General features: G+C 36.4%; 1 long non-coding RNA gene across 1 annotated transcript in view; it reads left to right on the top strand.

Annotated features, from left to right (window-relative positions):
- The window catches only part of LOC142413619 (uncharacterized), a 114013-nt gene that overhangs the window by 15477 nt on the left and 78202 nt on the right, over window positions 1-20334 (top strand). Inside the window, exon 2 of the long non-coding RNA XR_012776863.1 lies at window positions 7537-7665. This is a non-coding gene — a long non-coding RNA (uncharacterized LOC142413619). The remainder of the gene's footprint in view (window positions 1-7536; window positions 7666-20334) is intronic.

The raw sequence follows: 20334 nt of genomic DNA, 5'->3' as shown, positions 1-20334 counted from the left end.
GCCTAATTACTGTTCCAGACTTAAATTTGAGGATATCTGGAAGAGTCTGGGTAAGTATCTGAACTTCACAGTGCCGATTTGAACTGTTTGAAGTTAGCTTGCTGGTAGCTGGAAGTTCCTATCTTATTTTTTCCTTTATCTGTGAGACTCAAATTTTTTCCATGCAATTGGCTTTGCTTCCCATTTAATCTTGGCAGTAGCAGCTTGCTCACTGGCTAATTCAAACATGCTCTAAATAAGGTGGGGAAGGCCATTTTAGGCATAGAAGTGAAAACCAAGGTTGAACTGACATGATTGTATATGCCGGAAAAATATGACAAGCACAAATTATACCAGCTTTGTATAATCAAAGCTTCTAGGCAGACATAGTTAGCAGCTTCCAAACTTCCTAGTTTATATTGGTCACTTTTTTGTTTTGTTTTTTTACAAACATAAATTAAAATGAACACAGCAGCATCCTGAAGTCACCCTTTGGCTTACTTCTGAGACTTGATCGGAGCCAAAGATATGCAGGTGGCTCCGACAGCTGCACTCAGCAATAGATTCTAGTCTTGTGCCCACAGAAAGTAGGTTAATCCACCGCTTCTGGCATCGTGGGTTGCAAGAAACTCTCTGAAAATACAACTGTGCACTGAAATGCTGTTTCACTTCCCACTGTTAAAATACATTTAGTGAGATTTTCTTCTTCTTTCTTAGCAATTATTAGTGCTAATACTTACCTTTATTTTTACAGTGCTCTTTACTTCAAAACCTGAGTTTGCTAAAATAAATAATTATGTTTAGGTAAGTGGTTTTTTGGCAAATGGAATCAAAGTACTTTTGCAAATATTTGTAATCATTAGATCTATGTGGGAACTTTTGTAATTTATTTCTATTAAGAAAAATACAATCACTTCAATAAAATCAGCCTTTTAATTGTTTCATTTTAGATTGTTTTGTTTCCTTTATTAGCATTTGTAAATGGCTAGCACAACTACTGGGCAATCTAGACTTCTAGGCAAAGATCTCTAGTATTTTTTAAATATAGACTACAAACAAATATGCAGCTGAATTGAAATGGAAAAATCTTTTGATTATTGCTTTGTCATTATCTTTTGACAACATGTTCAGTGTGTCCCTGTGAAGCCAAAAATATTTGCAGAGTATAACACGGACTATAAACTCCTCGTATAGTGGTTGGGCTTGTACTGCCTTTTGTCTGGTATGAATGAGAGATGGCTATGATTTCAAATGAGGTGTGCTTAATATATGTACTAGAGATTTATCCGTTGAAAGTGGGCAAAATCCACATTGAACACTTTAAACATTTATGATCTGTATACTTAGGTGCAAAACTGTTAAGGTTACAACCTGAAAAATCAGAGAGGTCAGCAGCCTTGAAACCAGAAGGTTGTTCCATTCCATGGAGTTTGAATTGTTAAAGTAAGCTAGAACATCACCATTCCTTCATATGGCTTCAACTCACTGCCTGTCTTGCTTGAAAATTTTTTTTGCTAACACCTCCTGTTTTCTGGAAGGTAGACTTTTCCTCCCACCTGTCTGTACACTAAAAATGAACATTTCATCTGCTGGTACTGCTGGTTGCATTTTTAAATGTGTTCAGGTGACAGCTAAGTAGTCAAAACTTTTTTTTTATTAATGTAGTCCTTGTTCAAACAAAAGAATTTTTAAGTATGTGTAACTTATGGCCTGAACCTTTTTTCACTTGCACCAGTTTCATGCCATGGTAAGGCCACTCTTACACTGAGGTAAAACTCTTCCATTGAGTTTTTTCTTGACTTCTAGTGGTAGATGAGGACAATGAGATTCTTAAACACTATCAAGGTACTTGAAAGAGCTTAGATCTCCTTTTACTGTTTTCTTATTTTGGTGGAAATATTTATTTGTGCTTCCAAAAAGGAAAAGTGGAATTTCCTCACTTCTAAAAGTGAGGAAAGTGTTTGGGCAAGTTAGGTACCTATTTTGAGGTCTGATGAGTTGCGTAAGTTTGTTTCCACCCAATGTAAATGTAGTTTCGGATTAGAATGCATGAATAACAAAAAGGCAAAAATAACAGGCACATTAATGGGCACTGATTAAACTCAGTAAGACACGCATGCATTATTCCTAAGTTATTAACTTTCTGACACAGTTTAAATTGCCATAAATTAAATCTGCATGAATGGTTTAGACCCCCTGTAGCACAAAATGTTTGGTAATGATAACAGGGTAGAAGGAAATTTAAGTCGAAGGTGAAATCTTAGCTGATGAGAGTTGATGAAATTCCTTATCTATGTTGACAGTGCAAATTCCTTGTGTTCTTTGGGTCACCCTAATGGGACTAAGCATCATCACAGTAATTAAATCACCCTCCAACACTTCTCTTTCTGAAACTGAGGCTACAGTCTGTTTGGGTTATACTTTTATTTCTGTGTGTATGGCCCCCAAAGTAAAAAAAAAACACTGAAAGGTCAACAAAGGGATGGAAAAGCAGTGGAGGCAGAAAGAGTTCTACATACATTTTTTTTTTTTTTAAATACATACATGCATGTATTGTTGGCTGCTATGAACTAGACTTTCTCCACAAATGGGATCTGAGTATTATAGTGGAGTTTTAGCTAATAAGATGTTCAAGTCCTCTGTGCAAGTGGAGGAAAAATTTAATAGCTATATATGACCTTATGAGATGGAGGACTCGAGCAACTGTTATTTAATCCAAAACAATGTTGGAAATGTGTGGGTTAGGAATTTTCTGGGGATGGATTAGCTCAATGAAGAGTGCATAATGGGTTTACTGGAGTTTGTGAGCTCTCGTATAGGATGAGTATAGATATTATTTCTTAATACAAATATGCCTCTTATTAAACTCTGTTATACACATGGAAAGCAGGTGATCTGATTCAGCAGAAATAAAACAAACTGAAAACTATAGGGAGGCAAATGTTTTCTTCAAAGTATGTTCTGCATTGAGAACTTGCCTGGTGTGGAGGCTTGAATGTTGGTCCTCCTGCCTCTGCATAGTCTTTTCTTCTCTAGTAGAAAAGTCTGTCCCGTTTTTCTTTCCTGTTGCTGTTTTCTTTCCTGTCCCTGCAAAGAGGAAGTTGATTTCCAACTAGTATTTTGGTTTTTGTTCATCCAGGTGATTGCTCCATCAGGATGAATTTATTTGAAGTAGTTGGAGATGCTGAACCTCTGGCACTGCTGGTTGATTTACTTGCAAATTCTCATTAAGTTTTTCACTCTGCTCTTTTTGCCAACCTAGCCTCTCTCTGGCAAAGGAGTATTCCTGTATGGCTAGAAGGTACAGCTTTACTTTCGCTTTATAGGTCTTTTGTTTCTTACTAAGTGTGAATGAGACCTGACATTTGCATTTCTTCCATATTTGTGTAAATTTAGTCAAAGGAATGAAACTTGGTTGTCAGCATCAAGCTGCTATTATCCATTTGTTTGAGGTGGCTCTTGTGTTTACTAGGATAGGAAGGTGCTGTTGTCTTTGAAATGAGTAGTTTTGAAGCCTGTACTCAAGAAGTCACCTTTTGATACTGATGAAGATAATTCCATCAATGCACTGGGCTGAGGTTCCTCACGTGGCAGATATTTGCATCTCAAAGATGCGAGAAACCTGCTGTGTGCTCTTATAACAAGCCATTTCCCATTGTGAGCTTCTATACTTCTCCCCTTTTTTTTTCCTTGTTTACTTGATGGCAATTATTTAATTATGTGCTGTGTATGATGATTGTTTAACTCTAAACTCATTTGGTACTTTCTCCATTTTTAATCCACATTACAGGAAGATCACTGGGAAAACTGGAAGAAATTATATAAATGTTTGAAACTTGCATCCTCTTTTAAAATATTTTTATTAACTATTGCATAATTAATTTTACTTAGTAATAAATCTCACTAGTGGCAACATTTTCTAATTACCAAAGATAAAGGTGGCCAGCTAATGTTCTGGAGGCTAAGGAAAAACTTTCTGATGGATTGGGTAAATGCTTATAATCAGGAGAGAGGAACAATGACTATTAATGTGGGCAGCAAGAACAAGTGAAAGCAGAGATGAATTATTCATGTGGTCTGTTTCAACACACACTTGTTCTTTTGCTTTCTCACACATTTAGCTTTGTGACTCACAGTTAACGTGTTTGGAGAAGAAAGGTGTGGAGAGAACAACCGTCTAAAAAGGCTACCAAGAGAACATTTGCCTGGTCAGTTGTAACTGAGCAAAAAATACATGTGGAACTCCTGAAGATATTAGCTTATATTGTAACATTATGCTGAGTTGGATCTGTTCACGACCATCATATCATCAGGAAATGATGATATGACAACGCATCAGAAAATGATGATCAAGGTTTTTAAAATGGAGTTATATATTTGGGACACTTAGACTTGGTATTTCGAACCTAAGGAAACATTAAAGAGAAGATGCACAGTACTAAGAGTCAGGCTTTGTGCAAGTGTGTCACACCTCTCACTTTTATTGGTTCTGCTGTGTGAACTGTGATGGCCCTCTTCTTTAGAAGGTATTGTTGCAGTCTGCAGACATCAGATTTTCTTAGTCTGTGAAACTCAGTTACCAATTTTGGATCTTATTGTCTTTAGAAACTATGAATAAAAATTACCAGAATAGCCTATGTGGCTTACAATATTAAGAAGAAATTTGTATGCTTTATGCTTCTGATATTAATGACGAGCATTGTTGATTCTTGAGCAAAGGCATTAGTTAAAGCATTTCCAATAAAATTATTGCTGAAACTATTTACAGCAAGCACCATCTATTTCAGTGGTTAGGTATGCTTGTTACAGCAAGGCTGCAATCGCAGAATCATAGATTCCTTTCTGTTGAAAGAGACCTTCTGGCAAAATAGGGTCAGTGTTGAATATAGACCTGATAGTTGTCTTATGCTAGTATTGAATGGCTTTGCATTTTTACTGCTTTGGTCAAATATACTGATTTAAGGCACATTGTAAAGGTTATTAAAGGTTATTTAATGTTGTTATTACAGTTAATATAAGGTACATTTAAAAGCCTACCTGTTCCTCTGGACTTCCAGAATGCCTAAGACATGTTGAATGAGTTTGGAGTTGGAGCAGCAATAGCAGGATACTAGCTATTGCCGTATGGTTTTGTTTAACAAGTTAATTGAATATTGCCTTGAAAACCATATATATGTTCTTGCTTAAAAATGTATGTTTTTGAATAATAAGGGGGGATTTTTTTTTTTTTTTTTTTTCCCCACTGATTGGGAGCTGAAAGGAAGGTAGCTTAGATCCTGTTTTAACACTGTTGCTTTTTTGAAGCTCTAGTCTGTACACATGCAAAGCATCAGACTGAGATGCAGGAGATGTGGGTGGAACAGAAACTGTGCAGGCCTTTCCCTTCTGTCCCATTACAGAAGCAGATGGATGGATGAGGTAATCTACCTAGCTGGACGCCAGTAACAGCCACCTTGCTGGTCTGGGCTTCAAAACCCAACTTGGTGCTATGACAACACGATAATGATTTGGTCATTTGAAGGAAAGTATGTGTATAGAGTGTTTATAGAATCTCTATAGTAACTAGAAATACTTAGAATATATATTGTGAAATAAATTATAAAAATGGTAATGTGCATGTTGTAATCAATACAAACAGTTATTACACATCTAGTGCTGCTTTCTAATATATGGAGAGAGTTTTCTAAATAATGTAAGGAATTAACAATTCATGAAAAGCAGCCACTGTGAACTTCAAAGAAGTCATTAAACACAACCTTTCACATTTTTTGGCATTGTGAAGTTTCAGTATTCAAATAAAATAGCTTCAGATGTATGTATGCATAACATTCATGTATTACTTCTGCTTCTTGCAACTCAATCAACAGATGAAACATTAAGTAAAACATTTATTTTTTCTATTTAAAAATGTCACATTTTCTTCAGAGCAGTCTTCTCAACATTTCACATGGTGAGAAGAACTTGTTATATATTAACTGTTAGAAGAACATACCCACTGGAATTAATAGGTTTATTTTTGTTTTGACTGTGTCCCATCTGTTTTAAGCTATTTTTTAATCTTGAATATATTATAGCTTTCTTTGAAAGAGGTGTATCCAGTTTCTATGTTCTACTAGCTGACTTTTAGAATAATTAAAAATGGATCAAATGTATTTGGCATAAGTTAGTATTTTTCTCTGTCAGTTCAGACATCTCCATAGTTAGTCTTAGGGGCAATGTTCTCATGTTCTTCTGTCCATGCAAGGCCTCTTGCATAACCAGACCCAGCTCTTGAAAATGTATGAGGATGTGCTGTTGCATCTCTGTAGTTTTCAAACCCACTAAAATTCAGCAGAATTTTTTTTATATGCTCCAGAATAGTTTGAGGGTTTTTCTTTTTTGTGGTAGTAGTTATCTTTTTGTCTTGTGTGTGTATATATGTGGTGTCTAGCATCTAAGACCTCTGGATGCTACTGGACAGTATATGTTATACTAATCAGAGATTTCTGTAAAGTGACAAGGGTATGAGAGTACTGTTCTTAAGATCCTGAGGATGCCATTCTGTGTTACAAGGCCGCCTTTATTGACTTTACGTAGATTGTGCTTTTATATCTTCTCTGAGTTCTCTCCTTCCCACTTCATAGTTGAAAATCTTCCCTAGTGCTTTTTCTATTTTGGGCAAAATTGATAACTTTTATCATCTGAGACTTAGTATTGTTAGATTTGGAGTGTACTTTTCTGCTTGCAACACCTGTCTTACTGTTGGCTTTTGAAGTTGCATGGTATGTCTGAGGTTTTTTGATTCTGTAAAACTTTAGTTATAAATTGCTGGGGAAACAAGGGTCTAATATTGGAGGACATGGGGAGCTGATCCAGGGGACTTTATTTCTAAACACTGAAGAAGCAAATTCTAAGCTTCCTGAGATCTTAAGAGATTCAGTATCTCACTGAGAGCTTAAGCTTTTCTTAACGGAATGTTGGCCCGTGTGATGCAAGTCTGTAGTAAAATTTGGAGATGAGAGACTCCCAGCTTACAAAGGGAAGCTCTTCACTGTAAAATGCAATGTTACTTATACTTTTATATGTCAGAGTTTTTAAGATTTAAGGGTATTTTAACATTTATGTTATGGCAGGTATTAAAGATCTATATAAAATGATTTACTGATATGGAGCCATTTTGGTAGAAACCCTAGCAAAAAAATTGTTTGTGGGTTTTGGGAGTTTTTTGGGGGGGTTGTTTTACTGATTCTGCCTTCTGGTTTCTTGCAAAGTGAGCTAGTCTGTGACAGAGTAATAGAGAAGATGAGATGTAAGAGAGTACTGCTGAGTGACAGCTCTGCTGAAACCCTTGTTCTGAAAGGAAGTTATGCTTTCTTCTAGTTTGTCTTGTCCCACATTCCTTGAAGCTGTCTTTGCCGTAAAACACTGTTGAAGGACTATCCAGTCCTTCAGAACATTCCAGAACATTCAGAAGCTTCTGCTTCCTTAACCATTGTAATGTAAATAAAAAATAGTATTAGGAAAGATTTCATAAATCACTCAGGCTGATGATCTTCATTTGAATGCTTTCTCTTTCAGTATTATCCTGCTAAAAAATACTGATTTAGAGGAAAAGAATACCTGTCTAAGAAAAGAAAATTTTGACCAGCTCTGCTTTGGGCTCGATCCAGATTCTGTTGTGAAGCAGTTCTTGCAGTAGAAGAGCAGGTGAGTGATGCAGGTTCTTTACACGCGATTCTATGTTTGTATGTTTTTGTTGTATCTCTATCTTTTCCTCCCCCTTCTTCCCACTCAGACAAGTGTGTGTGTGTGTGTGTGTGCAATCACATCTACCTGATGCACAACATTTCCTTATTTTAAGACTAGAAGATGTGCAAAGAACAAGGAAGATTCTGCCCTGGCTGCCTTCTGAGTTAGTATGTGTTCACAATCTAGCATACTGCTATATTTTGCAGTTATAAGTAATACTTGCAAACTGAATTTTAAAAATAGCTTTGATAAAGTATAAAGACTAGCATGGTCTAATCGGATTGGTTGCTTGCTTTATTTTTCTATAATACTCTGTTATTCTAGATTATATGCTCAAAATAGGTGCGATAGTATTTTTAAAAATGGAAAAAAAAATCCCTTCCTTGCTTTTGTTGCTTAAAGATCACTTACAATGTAAAACTGAGAGAGGTTAGCTTCACTGACAGAGACAGGTCTATACTAGCATTCAGAATTTCCAGTCTGACTCAGTGGGTTGTAACTAATGGCACATTAACTATATTTCCCCTGGAGAACATATGCAGTAATTATATTCAAGTGCTTCTATTTTTAGAATGTGATGGGGTGCCTTTAGGGCCTTGTGTTTAGCCCAGCTGTTGCATTTCTTTGCAATTCTGATTTGCTTTTTTTCCCTGGAATTCTAGCAATTCGTCAAATTAATGAAAGCATTGGAGTAAGTGTGGTATGTCTTACAAGGCACCATAAAGACCAAAAGTTTTTTTCAAGATCTGCTTCTGTAGCAGAATGCTTGAAAGGGATAAAAGTGAAGGATTAATCTGAGACAAAAAGGCACAAGAGTGTGTGAAATGCTGTGGTTTATTTTTCAAAAAATATTTTTTGTATAACAAGGCTTGAACAATGTCATGGTTTAACCCCAGCCAGCAACTAAGCACCACACAGCCGCTCACTCACTCCCCGCTGGTGGGATGGGGGAGAGAATCAGAAGGGTAAAAGTGAGAAAACTCGTGGGCTGAGATAAAGACAGTTTAATAGGGAAAGCAAAAGCTGCGCACGCGAGCAAAGCAGAGCAAGGAATTCATTCACTCCTTCCTATAGGCAGGCAGTGTTCAGCCATCTCCAGGAAAGCAGGGCTCCATCACATGTAACGGTTACTTGGGAAGACAAAGGCCATCACTCCGAATGTCCCCCCCTTCCTCCTCCTTCCCCCAGCTTTATATGCTGAGCATGATGCCATATGGTGTGGGATATCCCTTTGGTCAGCTGGGGTCAGCTGTCCCAGCCGTGTCCCCTCCCAGCTTCTTGTGCACCCCCAGCCTACTCGCTGGTGGGGTGGGGTGAGAAGCAGAAAAGGCCTTGACTCTGTGTGAGCACTGCTCAGCAGTAATGAAAACATCCCTGAATTATCAACGCCGTTTCCAGCACAAATCCAAAACATAGCCCCATACTAGCTACTGTGAAGAAAATTAACTCTATCCCAGCCAAAACCAGCACAAACAAATTGTGTATAGTTACCCAGTATTTAGACAGTTGAAAGATTGTTTGTTTGCTTGTATCTACAATATGTAGTCTGTGTAAATTTTGAGGTATTCCCCTTTCCAGTTTTGAGAGAGAAGTCAGCTTTTTAAAGGAAGGCCTGAATGCCTGTAAGATGTGTACCAGGTTCTTAGTAGTATGCATATTGTATAGGTTTCTTCACATACTAAATTGTTGCAGAATGCGAGTATTTTTGTTATAGTTTGTTATAGTTATAGTCCTCTTGTTTCATACTTGTAGGTATTGGTAGTGACAAATGCATTGAAGTACTATGTGCAAGAGGTAGAAGAAATGATAATGCAGAACTTGGATGTTAGAGGTAGGATTTAAGTGAAATATAAGTGGCTTTTATGCTTCTGAGTGCAGAATGTACTGTACTGCTGCTTAAATGGGATTTTCACTTTTGATCATTTCAGCAAAGATATGTAGTCTGTGTAAAGCCACTAATCAGAGTTAACTTGAGGGAATCTAGGATGAACCTGCTTGGTTTTAATTAGAATTATTTAATAACCAATTACCACTGCTATCTACATACAGAACCAAGAAGGGGGAGTGGTATTTTAGAGTTTCTCCTGAGGAACGAGCTAATTCACATCACAACACTGTGACTCAGCTTCCTGCTACGTTGCCATGTAAAGAAATAAGAAAATTTTGCCAAATTTGTTGAGATGGAGCGAAAATGTAACAAATGTGAGCAGTGAGAGGGTGTTATCTTATGGCTTGGTGGCATTTTGTTGGTTGATTTACAATTGAGAGAAAGTAACATTATTTTGTTTTCAGCCCTTAAAGTTAGATGACTGACCTGGGGTAAAAGTGTAACATCGGCAGGTTTTGTTTTCATGGATAAATAAAAAAAAAAAAAAAAAAAGAAATGCAGGGACAGGATACTCACACCTTTTGTCCCTCAACTTCATTTCACTTTACTAAAAAGTTATACATTCTTTGAAGGGATAACACCCCAAGTTGCTATATTTCTATCTTCTGTAGATCTGATAAACCTAACGTGACCTTGAGGGCTTTTTGCGCTTACCCTATGTTTTGTTGGATGTGTCAGCGCGATTTAAACATACCAGCTGATATTGTGAAGCTATTTGTGAAAAATATCTGTATCATGAATGCATCTATCAATACCCCCAACACTACTTGAGGGCTAAGGGTCAACTGTTAAATCTTAATGTAGGGGTTTTAAGGTTAAAAGGTTTTAACTGAGCTATAGCATTTTAATCAGGTCCATCTGCCAGAGGAAAGAGTTTGAGGCAGTGGGATGTTATCAAGAGCCATACAAAGAAGGAAATTTGACAAAGAAATGTTAACAGAAGTCTCCCTAGGAAAAGAATACTAATATATGTAGAGGCCTGTGGGTAGGAGAGAAGTAGATGGGTTCTCTTTTGCAATAAGATCATCTGGTTTGGATGCAAGAGTGTTCAAAGTTAGAAAAAGCAAAGAAACAACCTCTTTGTTTTATGGTAGATAGATAGAGCCTTATGGATTTCCAAGAAAAGAATGAGATTTATTGAACCACTGTTATGGAATTCTTATTTAGGATTTTGTGGTTTTTCTAACGTGTTGTAAACTGCTGTGTTTTATCTGGTTAGAAGTGTATGCTTCCTAAAGTCTTGAGCTAAAAGTATCTTTGGTGACAGTTGCAGGTGACAGTATGAGGAAAAAAAAAGAGAGGGACTGGACCAAAACCAGGCATCGTTTTGGAGAAGGTCTGCTACAGAAATGTGTCCTCTCTATACTCTATGTACGTATGCTGGATGCTGAGCACAAAGGAACACGGGACATGCAGGCAGAAGTGCATGTCTTGTTACCATTAAGGATAGCTATTCTTCTTTTCCTAGCCCTTCTAGAACATCTTCTAACTAGGTTTTATGAACTCTAAAGTAATTTTGTTGTAGGTTATGAAAAGCTTGTGTAGGAAAAACCATTTGCAAAATCTACAAAAAGAGCTAACAGCTTCATGTGTAAAAACTTTACATTTCTTGTATTTGGAAAGCCATTTTGACAACTGAAACTGAAGAGTTAAAATATGCAAATGTCTGGTCAGTTTGATCATCTTTTAGATAATCCCTGCTACAGTTTCCCAAAGACTGGGACCCCAGCTTTGAGAGCTCTTCCTTCTTCTCTGGATGAGTATTTAAGTGATTTCGGAACCAAATTCTCAGTCTGGTATCTGTTTCTAGGACTGGCTACTTGCTCTCTGGGAGTCCAAGGAACAAAGCGGGGCTTCTGTTCCTCCGACTTATTGTTATTGACTTGTTCTTAAATTAAAAAAACCTTCCTCTTTCTTCGTACTTATGTGCCTACTAAAGCTGTTCAAGGGCTTTGTATCTGATTGGACAGAAAAATCTCTAGGACAGTTCATTTTATGAAATTATTTTCCTTTGTGGAAATTAAATATATTGTTTTATGTTGTGTTGATCCAAAATACAAGTGGTTTTCACTTGTCAGATTAATTTAAGTATTTTGTTATGGGCTGGTTTAATATTAAATTGCACATGTATGAGCTGTGATATCTTACAAAAGATGCAGCTGTGGTGTGCTATGCTTGGTCTCCAGTGTGAGTTGGGCTTGCTGTATGCACTGCACTCTCCAGATGGACTTTAGGTAACTAATATTGATGCATTATCAGGAATGAATGTGCTCTGCTTATGTCATGGCAGAGTCAGTTGTTCAACTGAAGCATGGCCTTCTTTGAGACTTGCATAAATGATTCAGATCAGTAACTCATGTTCCTATTGAAAACCTGAAGGCATTTCAGGTATCAATTTTGAGTTCTCAAGCTTTCTGAAATCTATCAGGGAAGTTCACTGTGTTTTAATTGGTTATGCAGATGGTTCAAGTTTTTAATGAAAAAATTGTTACTTGTTAATAACAAAGCTGAAACAATAGATAATATTGCCTACATTGAAGCAAAGATTAAATTCAGATTTGATATTGTAGTGTAACTTTACATTGAAGGTACTTTATGTGGGGGAAACATTCCTTTTTGGTCTCCCTGATACCTCACTGAGGGAAAGAAAAGGCAAGATGATGAGTAAAAAAAAAAAAGGGGGGGGGGGGGGGGGAGGAACAGGGTTATATTATCTCATTGTCTCAGGCTTGATCTTGCAATGAAATGGAAAAGGCAATCTTGTCTTCTATGGGCTTTTGTAGAAATACACAGAAAGGCAGTTACTACCATTAATATGCAATGTACTGAAGTTATGCTGGGTGCAACAATTTGCCTGCAGGCTTGCATTAAGGTTTAGAACTTTATTGTTTGACACAAAATCATGATGCTGACGTTTCAGAAAAGTGGAAAAAAATGTAAGGAAATAAGAATTACTTTTCCCCTGCTGGGATATTTAAGATCAATTATTAAATAACTCGGTAAAAAATTCACACTTGCTTCAAGGTACTCTAATTGGATTTACTTTAATGTACTGTCCTATCTCACTGGAAGAAAAATCAGAGATTTTTTGACAGTTGGAGTTTGACTATAATAATAATAATATAGTCATCTAAGTGATATACAGTTAACCAATGTGCACATAACAGAAATGAACAACTAGTTTCATGTTGTGAGAAATACAGCTGCAAAATGGCAGTTCACTATTTACTGTTTTATTTCAGGTATCTTTGGCCACTACACTTGATGGGAGATAGTTCTATAACCTCATTCTACTTGTAGCTTGGACTTAGTTTAATTTCCAGACTGAATTTGCTCAGAGCCAGTTCTTGTGGTAATCTTACCATATTTTGTATGCTAACATGGTCTTAAATAGTTTTTATTGCTGTTTTTTTCTTTTCCCCTATGAAGAATTGTATTTCCCATCACTTCGTAGCGCTTTGGAGGGTGCAATAATACCGAGTCCTAAGAGATACAGGATATTTTTTGACAAAGATATGACTAGTGATATTTTAGACTTTAGTCAGTACTTAGCAGACATAGAAGGGTCTTTGGGTCTTTTTAGTATCTGCTAAGAGATGAGCCATCTAATAAATACTAGCTCACAGCTTCACAGTATCATGTGATGCTTTTTTAGGATGCTTCATTAACACTAATGACATTTTTATTCACTACCGTACATGATTACATTTTGTTAATGTTGAGAGAACTGGTTAGTGTTACGTACAGGCTGTTATTCCTTTGTTTAGAAAATGCTTGGGTGGAACTTTGAAAGGTTTTTGGTTTTCTCCCTACTGTCTTATGTTTACGTAGAATATTTGTAGAAGGAGACTGCAAAATTTCAGCACACAGCAAGTTTCTAAGAGCTGTGAGCCCATTTAGCATACATTTTTTTACTGGCTTTAAAGTACTATAAAAAAACGTTAGGCTGTTCTGTGCGATCAGTTGTGTTGCCATCAGCTGCATTTCTTGAGGATTCAGTGAAAAGGCATTTAAAACCTTGTAGTGCTGTTGTGTGTGTCCTATATAAAGTACAAAGTGATGGAGATCATTCTTAAAACTTGTAACTTTACTGCTGATCACAGAAAAGAAAGCTAGCTTTTGTCATATGTTTTTCTTCAGGTCACTGATTTTTAGTAACAGTTAAAGGAATTTCACCTTTAAAGCTCAACATGTTAGTCTTAACGCTTCTGTTATTGGCCATAATTACTTTTTAGACTAAAATAAAATCTTTTTTTTATTTTGCAAGTCAGCCCTTTTATTAATACTTAGGATGAGTCTCTGTTGCATAAGTAAAGATATCTTACCTCAAGCAATCCCTGCTGTGCATCTGTAAGAAAACATTATTCCTTTGAAGTCCTGAAAACTGTGTATCCAGCTTTTTTCTTGTTATCCCTCTTTTAAAGTATTTTGTGTAGTTCTTTCTCATAGTTGAAGCTGATTAATTATGCAAGTTAAACACTACAAAGTAAGGAGGTGAACATGCTTGAAATGAGGAAGAGCTCATTTGGAAGTTTGTATTCTGGAAATAAAATAAAAATTAATCAGTGTAATGGATTGTTTCAATTTTCAGTCATGTGTCCCTCTGTGTCCTGCCCCCCCCCCCCAGTCAAACTAAATGTGCTTTCAGTGGTAATGGGCTGGTGGAGTCCTTGGTGATGATGTCTGGATAGATTTCACCTGTCCTAAGAGCTCAGTGGAATAATGTGTTCTTGGCAGTACTTTCAGACCAGTAATCAGTGATGTAGATCTTCAAGTTCAGGAAGAGAACCTTGTTTTTTCAGAAGAGGTTGATAATGAATAGTAACTTCAGGGAGTTCATGGCATGGAGGGAAAACATGTTCAGTTCAGGAAGGTTCTTTGTATCAGTAAAATTATTATTCCAAGTAATTATTCTCTCATTGTGTTAGGCCTCCTAACAGTAAAATATGTTAACAATCTGAAGTAGGACTTCGCACATGGAGTCTTAAAAGCTAAAAGGGGAGGAGGAATATGGTATTTGATTTTTTCAGAAGTTAGGAGCTTTACATTTGCTGCTTGCTTTCCCTTTTCTAGGACACAGACTCTCACTCAATGGTTGCTTGTGCTCTTATCTGCTCAAATGCATTTTCTTTTTATTCATTGCCCAGCTGAATTCAGGCATGCACATAGAAGCTGATCTCTGAAAGGCTAGAATATGTTTAAATGTTCAAAGGTTTGCTAAGTCAGGGTGTGAGGGGTTGCAACTTTTCTGACTGCCTTTATAGACACCTGGCATACGCTTTATATTTCTATTTTTATTTATATTCCTGCTTTTTTCTATTTCAGAAATGACATGATTAGCCTCATTAAGAATGAAAACTATCTTATCTAAGATACCTTAGTTGCAAAAAGAAAGCCAAATGCTTATTTGTATAACTTTTTATCAAAATCTGAGTTCATGTCATAAGTACAACTACAGCGGAGAAGATTAAGGGGGGCAGATAAAGGAACAGCACTTGAGACAGTTCGATTCCAAGAAGGGAATTGAACTGCTAGGAAATCTGGAAAAGGAAATATTAACCTATATGAAATTATTATTATTTTAAATGAAAACATAGTTTGGAAGCACCAAAACACAAATTACAACATTGCTTTTGATGATTTCATATCAGCTTGTCCTTTAAAGAAAATTAACAAGTCGTTTTGATCCATCATGCAAATTATGTGGTGCAGCAGGGGAGAATGGGGAAAGAAACAAGGAGCTCAAGTTAACCTGTGAACTTGTTGACAGCCTTGGTTTTCTTATCTACAGGGAATGTAGAATTCCACTGACATGGCTTTTGTCACAATAATTAATTTTCTAATTAAGAAAACTAAAGAACTTCATTTCTATCCCATCGTATGCTTTGCTAGCATTTCTGTGAGTTAGTTCTTGTATTAGGGGAATGCATTGAGGTCCCAGTTAAGATGTACATCAGTGCTGGGTTTTACAGAGCTATGTATTCTTTTCTGGAGTAGGGAATAATTTTCAACCAAAATCTTTCTGGCAGAGAACGTAGTTGATGATACTTGATGTTTCATAATTCATTTAGGTTTTGTTGAAATTTCTTTTAAAGAAAATGAAACAAAAGGGATCTGTAAAGTTCAGATATTTCTTAAAAAAAAAAATTCAAATGTGATAGTTCAAAATTATTTTATTTCAGAAATCTCAGTTTTATTTTGTCGGGGAAAAAAACTCCCCCAAAAAACCAAACAACAACGTAGAACAACGTTTGAAATGGAAACAGAATACCTTCTTTATGTTAGCTTTTCCATATTCAATGGACTAGTTATTCAGAGTGCCAGCACAAGTCAAATAATGCACTCAAACAACAAAATCATTCTCCCACAGATATCTTTGCATCAAAAAATCACTTTGAAAAAAAAAAATTACTTGTTTATCTAGCTTATAATCAGGTAACAGGAAAAAAGGCATCCATCTTCCATTGCAAAGAAAATATCTGAAATAGTATCTGCAAATATGGTATGGAATGTAATGCTTCAATTTTAATATTGCAGGTGTTATTTGACCTGATCCTTGTCTTTTTGTCCTCTTTTCTACTCCTGTTTTGTCCTGTTTTCTACTCTTTTACCAGATGCCTAATAAAAACTTATCGCTACTGTTGTGAAATTAACACAAAGATCCATCTCTCTTTCAATATCTGCCCTGACAATGTTTTTCTAAGCCTTGATAGTCACTTTTTAAAAACTCTGAATTCCTCCAATTTCTTTAACTTGTCACCGCTGCCTCCACTTTAAGGTAAATGCTGAAGTCCTTTTGGTGTTCCCCTGGGTTCATGCCATCTTTGTGTCCTTTTGGTTTGGCCAAACACAGAGAATGGTAAATATGATATGAGTTAATAAATGGTAGGGTGTGCCTTTGGAATAAGAAGTTGCAGGGCAGGAAGGACCTTCATTAGTGCAGTCAGAGCACTTGACTCACTGCTTTGTTGTTTTTTAGCTGTTTGACTTTTTTCCTGGTACTGCTCTTGGAACAGTCTTCAGCTACTGCTCAGGTGTCCAGCTCTTTTCCTGATGCATTCCTTAGCAGCTGTACCTGTTTCTACTCCAAGTCTTCTCTGCGATACAAATACAAACCATGTGTCTACGATGTGTGATTGTTATGTGCAGTGGTTTGAGCTTTTGGTAAGAAGGAGAAGTTTTTTTCTTCTTGCATAGAATTTTGGATTGGTGGTGAGATCAGAGAGGGTGCTAGCACCAATGTGAGTACATTATGATGAATAGCATGGGAATAATACCTGCCAGTAAGATAGAATGTTTCTTGATTTTTAGTTTGTATTTTGCAGCAATATGTAAACGTTTCTTTACAAGAACCTAAGCCAGGGTAATTTTGGGGTTTTGGTTAGAAACAGAAAATATGGGTTAGGCTTTTTCAAAGGTTTAAAACCTGAGTGAACTCAGAACTGATCTGCAGTACAGCCTAATCTACTACTGCTTGTTGAGTGAAAGTATTCAGAGAGAAATAGGATAATGTTAGAAATATTTTTGTTTTGATATATCTAAAAGTAACTCTTTCCTAACAAGAAGAGAAAAAAACAGGCAAGAGAAACTTTGACTTGTAACTGCCTCACCATATAAAAAGCTTCATGTAAATTATCTTGAGAGAAGATGATGTTTGTTGTAAAACATCTAAGCTTATTTTGAACTTTGTGACTGAGATTTTGAGCAGCTGGTTGTTGCTATGTACAAAGAATAATTTTTTGAGAATTTTGTGCCATGTTCTGTTAGTAAAAGACACAAACTTTTAGCATATTTGGACACGCAAGGTCATGTTGTTTCCTTTGAAAGTAGTCTTACGTTCAACTACTTTGTTTTACCATTAGTCCCTGCTCTTCAGATTTGTTTCTGAAGTGGCACATTTGTGACCTGAGACTAATTGAACCAAGATCCTCTGCAGTAAAATACATACTTGAGACAGGAGAGTTCAGCTTGAGCTAACCATACAAAAGATAAGAATGAGATACTAAAGCCTGTTTCTTCACTCAATAAATCAAAAAAGGTACATATGTGTGGTGATGACTTTGTCTCTTTCAGTCTCTCTCCTAGGTCTTTTCTCTTCAGTCTGTTCTGAAATATGGTTTCAGGAACATCACTGTCAGGTTCTCTGTTTGCAGTATGTTCTTCCATGCCTTTGGGAAACTACTGGAAATCTTTCCAGTAATTTCAATTATGTTTTATTTTATTAAATTTCTAATTTTAATTAAATGTGAGTGAAAGCTCCAACCTTGTTAATTCAGTAAATTTCAGTGTATAAAAGGTTGTCTTGTACATATGATCATCTTTAGTATCTGTATGAAAATTGTACCAGAAAGTAAGATCCACATCTTTAATAAGTTTATGTTCTTTTCTTAATTTTTTTTCATGCAGACTTGCTATACAAGTTGTGAAACTTTTGCTGGTGAGAGTTTTTGTTAGCCTGTAATATATTTTTACTGAAGGCAGAAGAGGAGAGATAGGGAGCAAAGGATTAGCCTCCATTAAAAAACTGAAATTAAAGAAGGAAGCTTTTGCAGTTCACTCTGAGATGACTGAGCTTCAATCATTTCAGATTTGTATTTCGTAATGTATTTTAGCAGGAGGGTGGAACTGAGTGATTGCTAAGTTTCTTAGGCAGACACGCAGACTCCTCAGATCTCTCGGTAGGATTTAGAAGAGATGATTCGTTGTTGCATTTTTATTTTTAAGTTACTTCCTCTTTTCATATATAAAAATGAATAATAGCATAGCTTTGAAATATTTTCTTGAATTTATTTGTAAGACTGACTACAAAATCTAAAACTTATCATTAAGAACCTTTGCTCAATTGAAACTTTCTAATAAAAATAATTTTTATTCGCAGTTTTGTTAGAGGAAAAAATATAAATGTCAAAATCTATTTCCAAATAACATAATTTTTACTTTTTAGAATGGATTGTATAAGGGTTTATGTAATGGGGGGGAGAGGAAGGGGGAAGAGTTTTTGTTTCATCTTATCACCTTCCTGACCCCTGTAACTAAAAGATGAGAAGTTTGGATGAGTGTTTGTCCTGGTACAAAAGACTGAGATTTAGATTATTTTTCTCTGCTTTCTGTGGGAGTTTGAATAAAGATTTCCCGCATCTTGCAAGAATGCCTTTAAGGATGCTCTTAAATGGTGCCTTCCCTCTGTCCAGCCAAAGATTTTTCAACGTCAAAATTAAAAGTTTATTAAGTTACAGAGAAAACAGAAAAACAACTTTAATCTGGCTTTCAGGGAAATCCAGTTATCTGTCTTGCTCTAAAAAAATATGAAAGCATTTAGATACAGCTATATCTATACCTACAACATATCTGAATTCTATTTAGAGGTGTGTGTCCAAGTGACACTAATAGCAATTACATTTGCAATTTGAAGGCACAATTGTAGGCCCTTAGCAAGGAAAGAGTAAACAGGAGAAATGTTCATATGCAACATATTCTCTGTGGAGAGATTAAAGAACCAAGCAGATTCATTGCAGAATGTCTTTAAGAATTGCACCAGGTTTAATTTCGGGGGGGGGGAATTAGCTGACTAAATTTTTCCCTCAAGAAGGAAGGTCAGAGCAACATTTTTCTCCTCTTCAAAATATTCCCTTTGTTTTCTTTTAGTGTTAGTGAGTTTGGGATTTGTGGGAACATAAGAGTGAAAGAAGCTGCCAGGAAAGGCAAAGTAGCCCAGTAATGTAGCCTTCTTGGTTTGGTGGGGATCTTTTAGACTGTCACAGATTGTGAATTTTCTGTGGAGACTAATGTACAGTAAATGAACTCATTTGTACACTAACCAAAGGCTTGTGAAGGAAAAGTATTTGTGGGTCACTTAGATCAGCTTTTACCCACTGTCTGGGTTCAGGAGGGAACTGAAGTAGTTAGATGAACTCATTTATACTGAAAAAAAGAAAATAACTTTTATTTTCTTTTCTGCTACAGTGTCCCTACAAACTAATGTATTTTGTGGTATCTACAGGAGATGTTTTCTTGTATTAAGAGGTGCGTACTTCTGCTTTTCAGGACTTGTTCCAGACAACATGATGGCAATTACCATACAGCTCTGCTTTTCTAAAATGTGTGATGCCTCTGTGTTCTCATGAAACCGTTAAGACTTTTACTATCATCATTATTTAACAAAATATCTGGCCTAGCTTTGATATAGCTGGTCAGATCTAAACCTTTACAGCATATGTCTTCCCACGAGTATAATTTTCAGTGATTTTGCTGATAAAACGCTGTCACTGAAAAGAGCTGCGATCATTATTTTTTTTCTCAGGAAGAGACATGTCCTTGTTTCAGCTGGGATAGAGTTAATTTTCTTCCTAGTAGGTGGTATAGTGCTGTGGTTTGGATTTAGGATGAGAATAATGTTGATAACACACTGATGTTTTAGGTGTTGCTAAGTAATGCTTACACTAGGCAAGGACTTGTCAGCTTCCCCTGCTCTGCCAGGTGCACAAGCAACCGGGAGGGGGCACAGCCAGGACAGCTGACCCCAACTGGCCAAAGGGCTATTCCATACCATATGACGTCATGCTCAGTATATGAACTGGGGGAGTTGGCCAGGGAGCAGCGATTGCTGCTCAGGGATGGGCTGGGCATCAGTCAGTGGGTGGTGAGCAATTGCATTGTGCATCACTTGTTTTGTACATTCTTCTATTACTATTATTATTATATTTTATTTTCTCTTCCTCTGCTGTCCTATTAAACTGTCT

The sequence above is a fragment of the Mycteria americana genome, chromosome 8, assembly GCF_035582795.1.
Source record: "Mycteria americana isolate JAX WOST 10 ecotype Jacksonville Zoo and Gardens chromosome 8, USCA_MyAme_1.0, whole genome shotgun sequence".
In the NCBI taxonomy this organism is placed as follows: domain Eukaryota; kingdom Metazoa; phylum Chordata; class Aves; order Ciconiiformes; family Ciconiidae; genus Mycteria; species Mycteria americana.
Note: the sequence above shows the minus strand (reverse complement) of the source record. Positions and strands in the feature narration are given on the sequence as shown.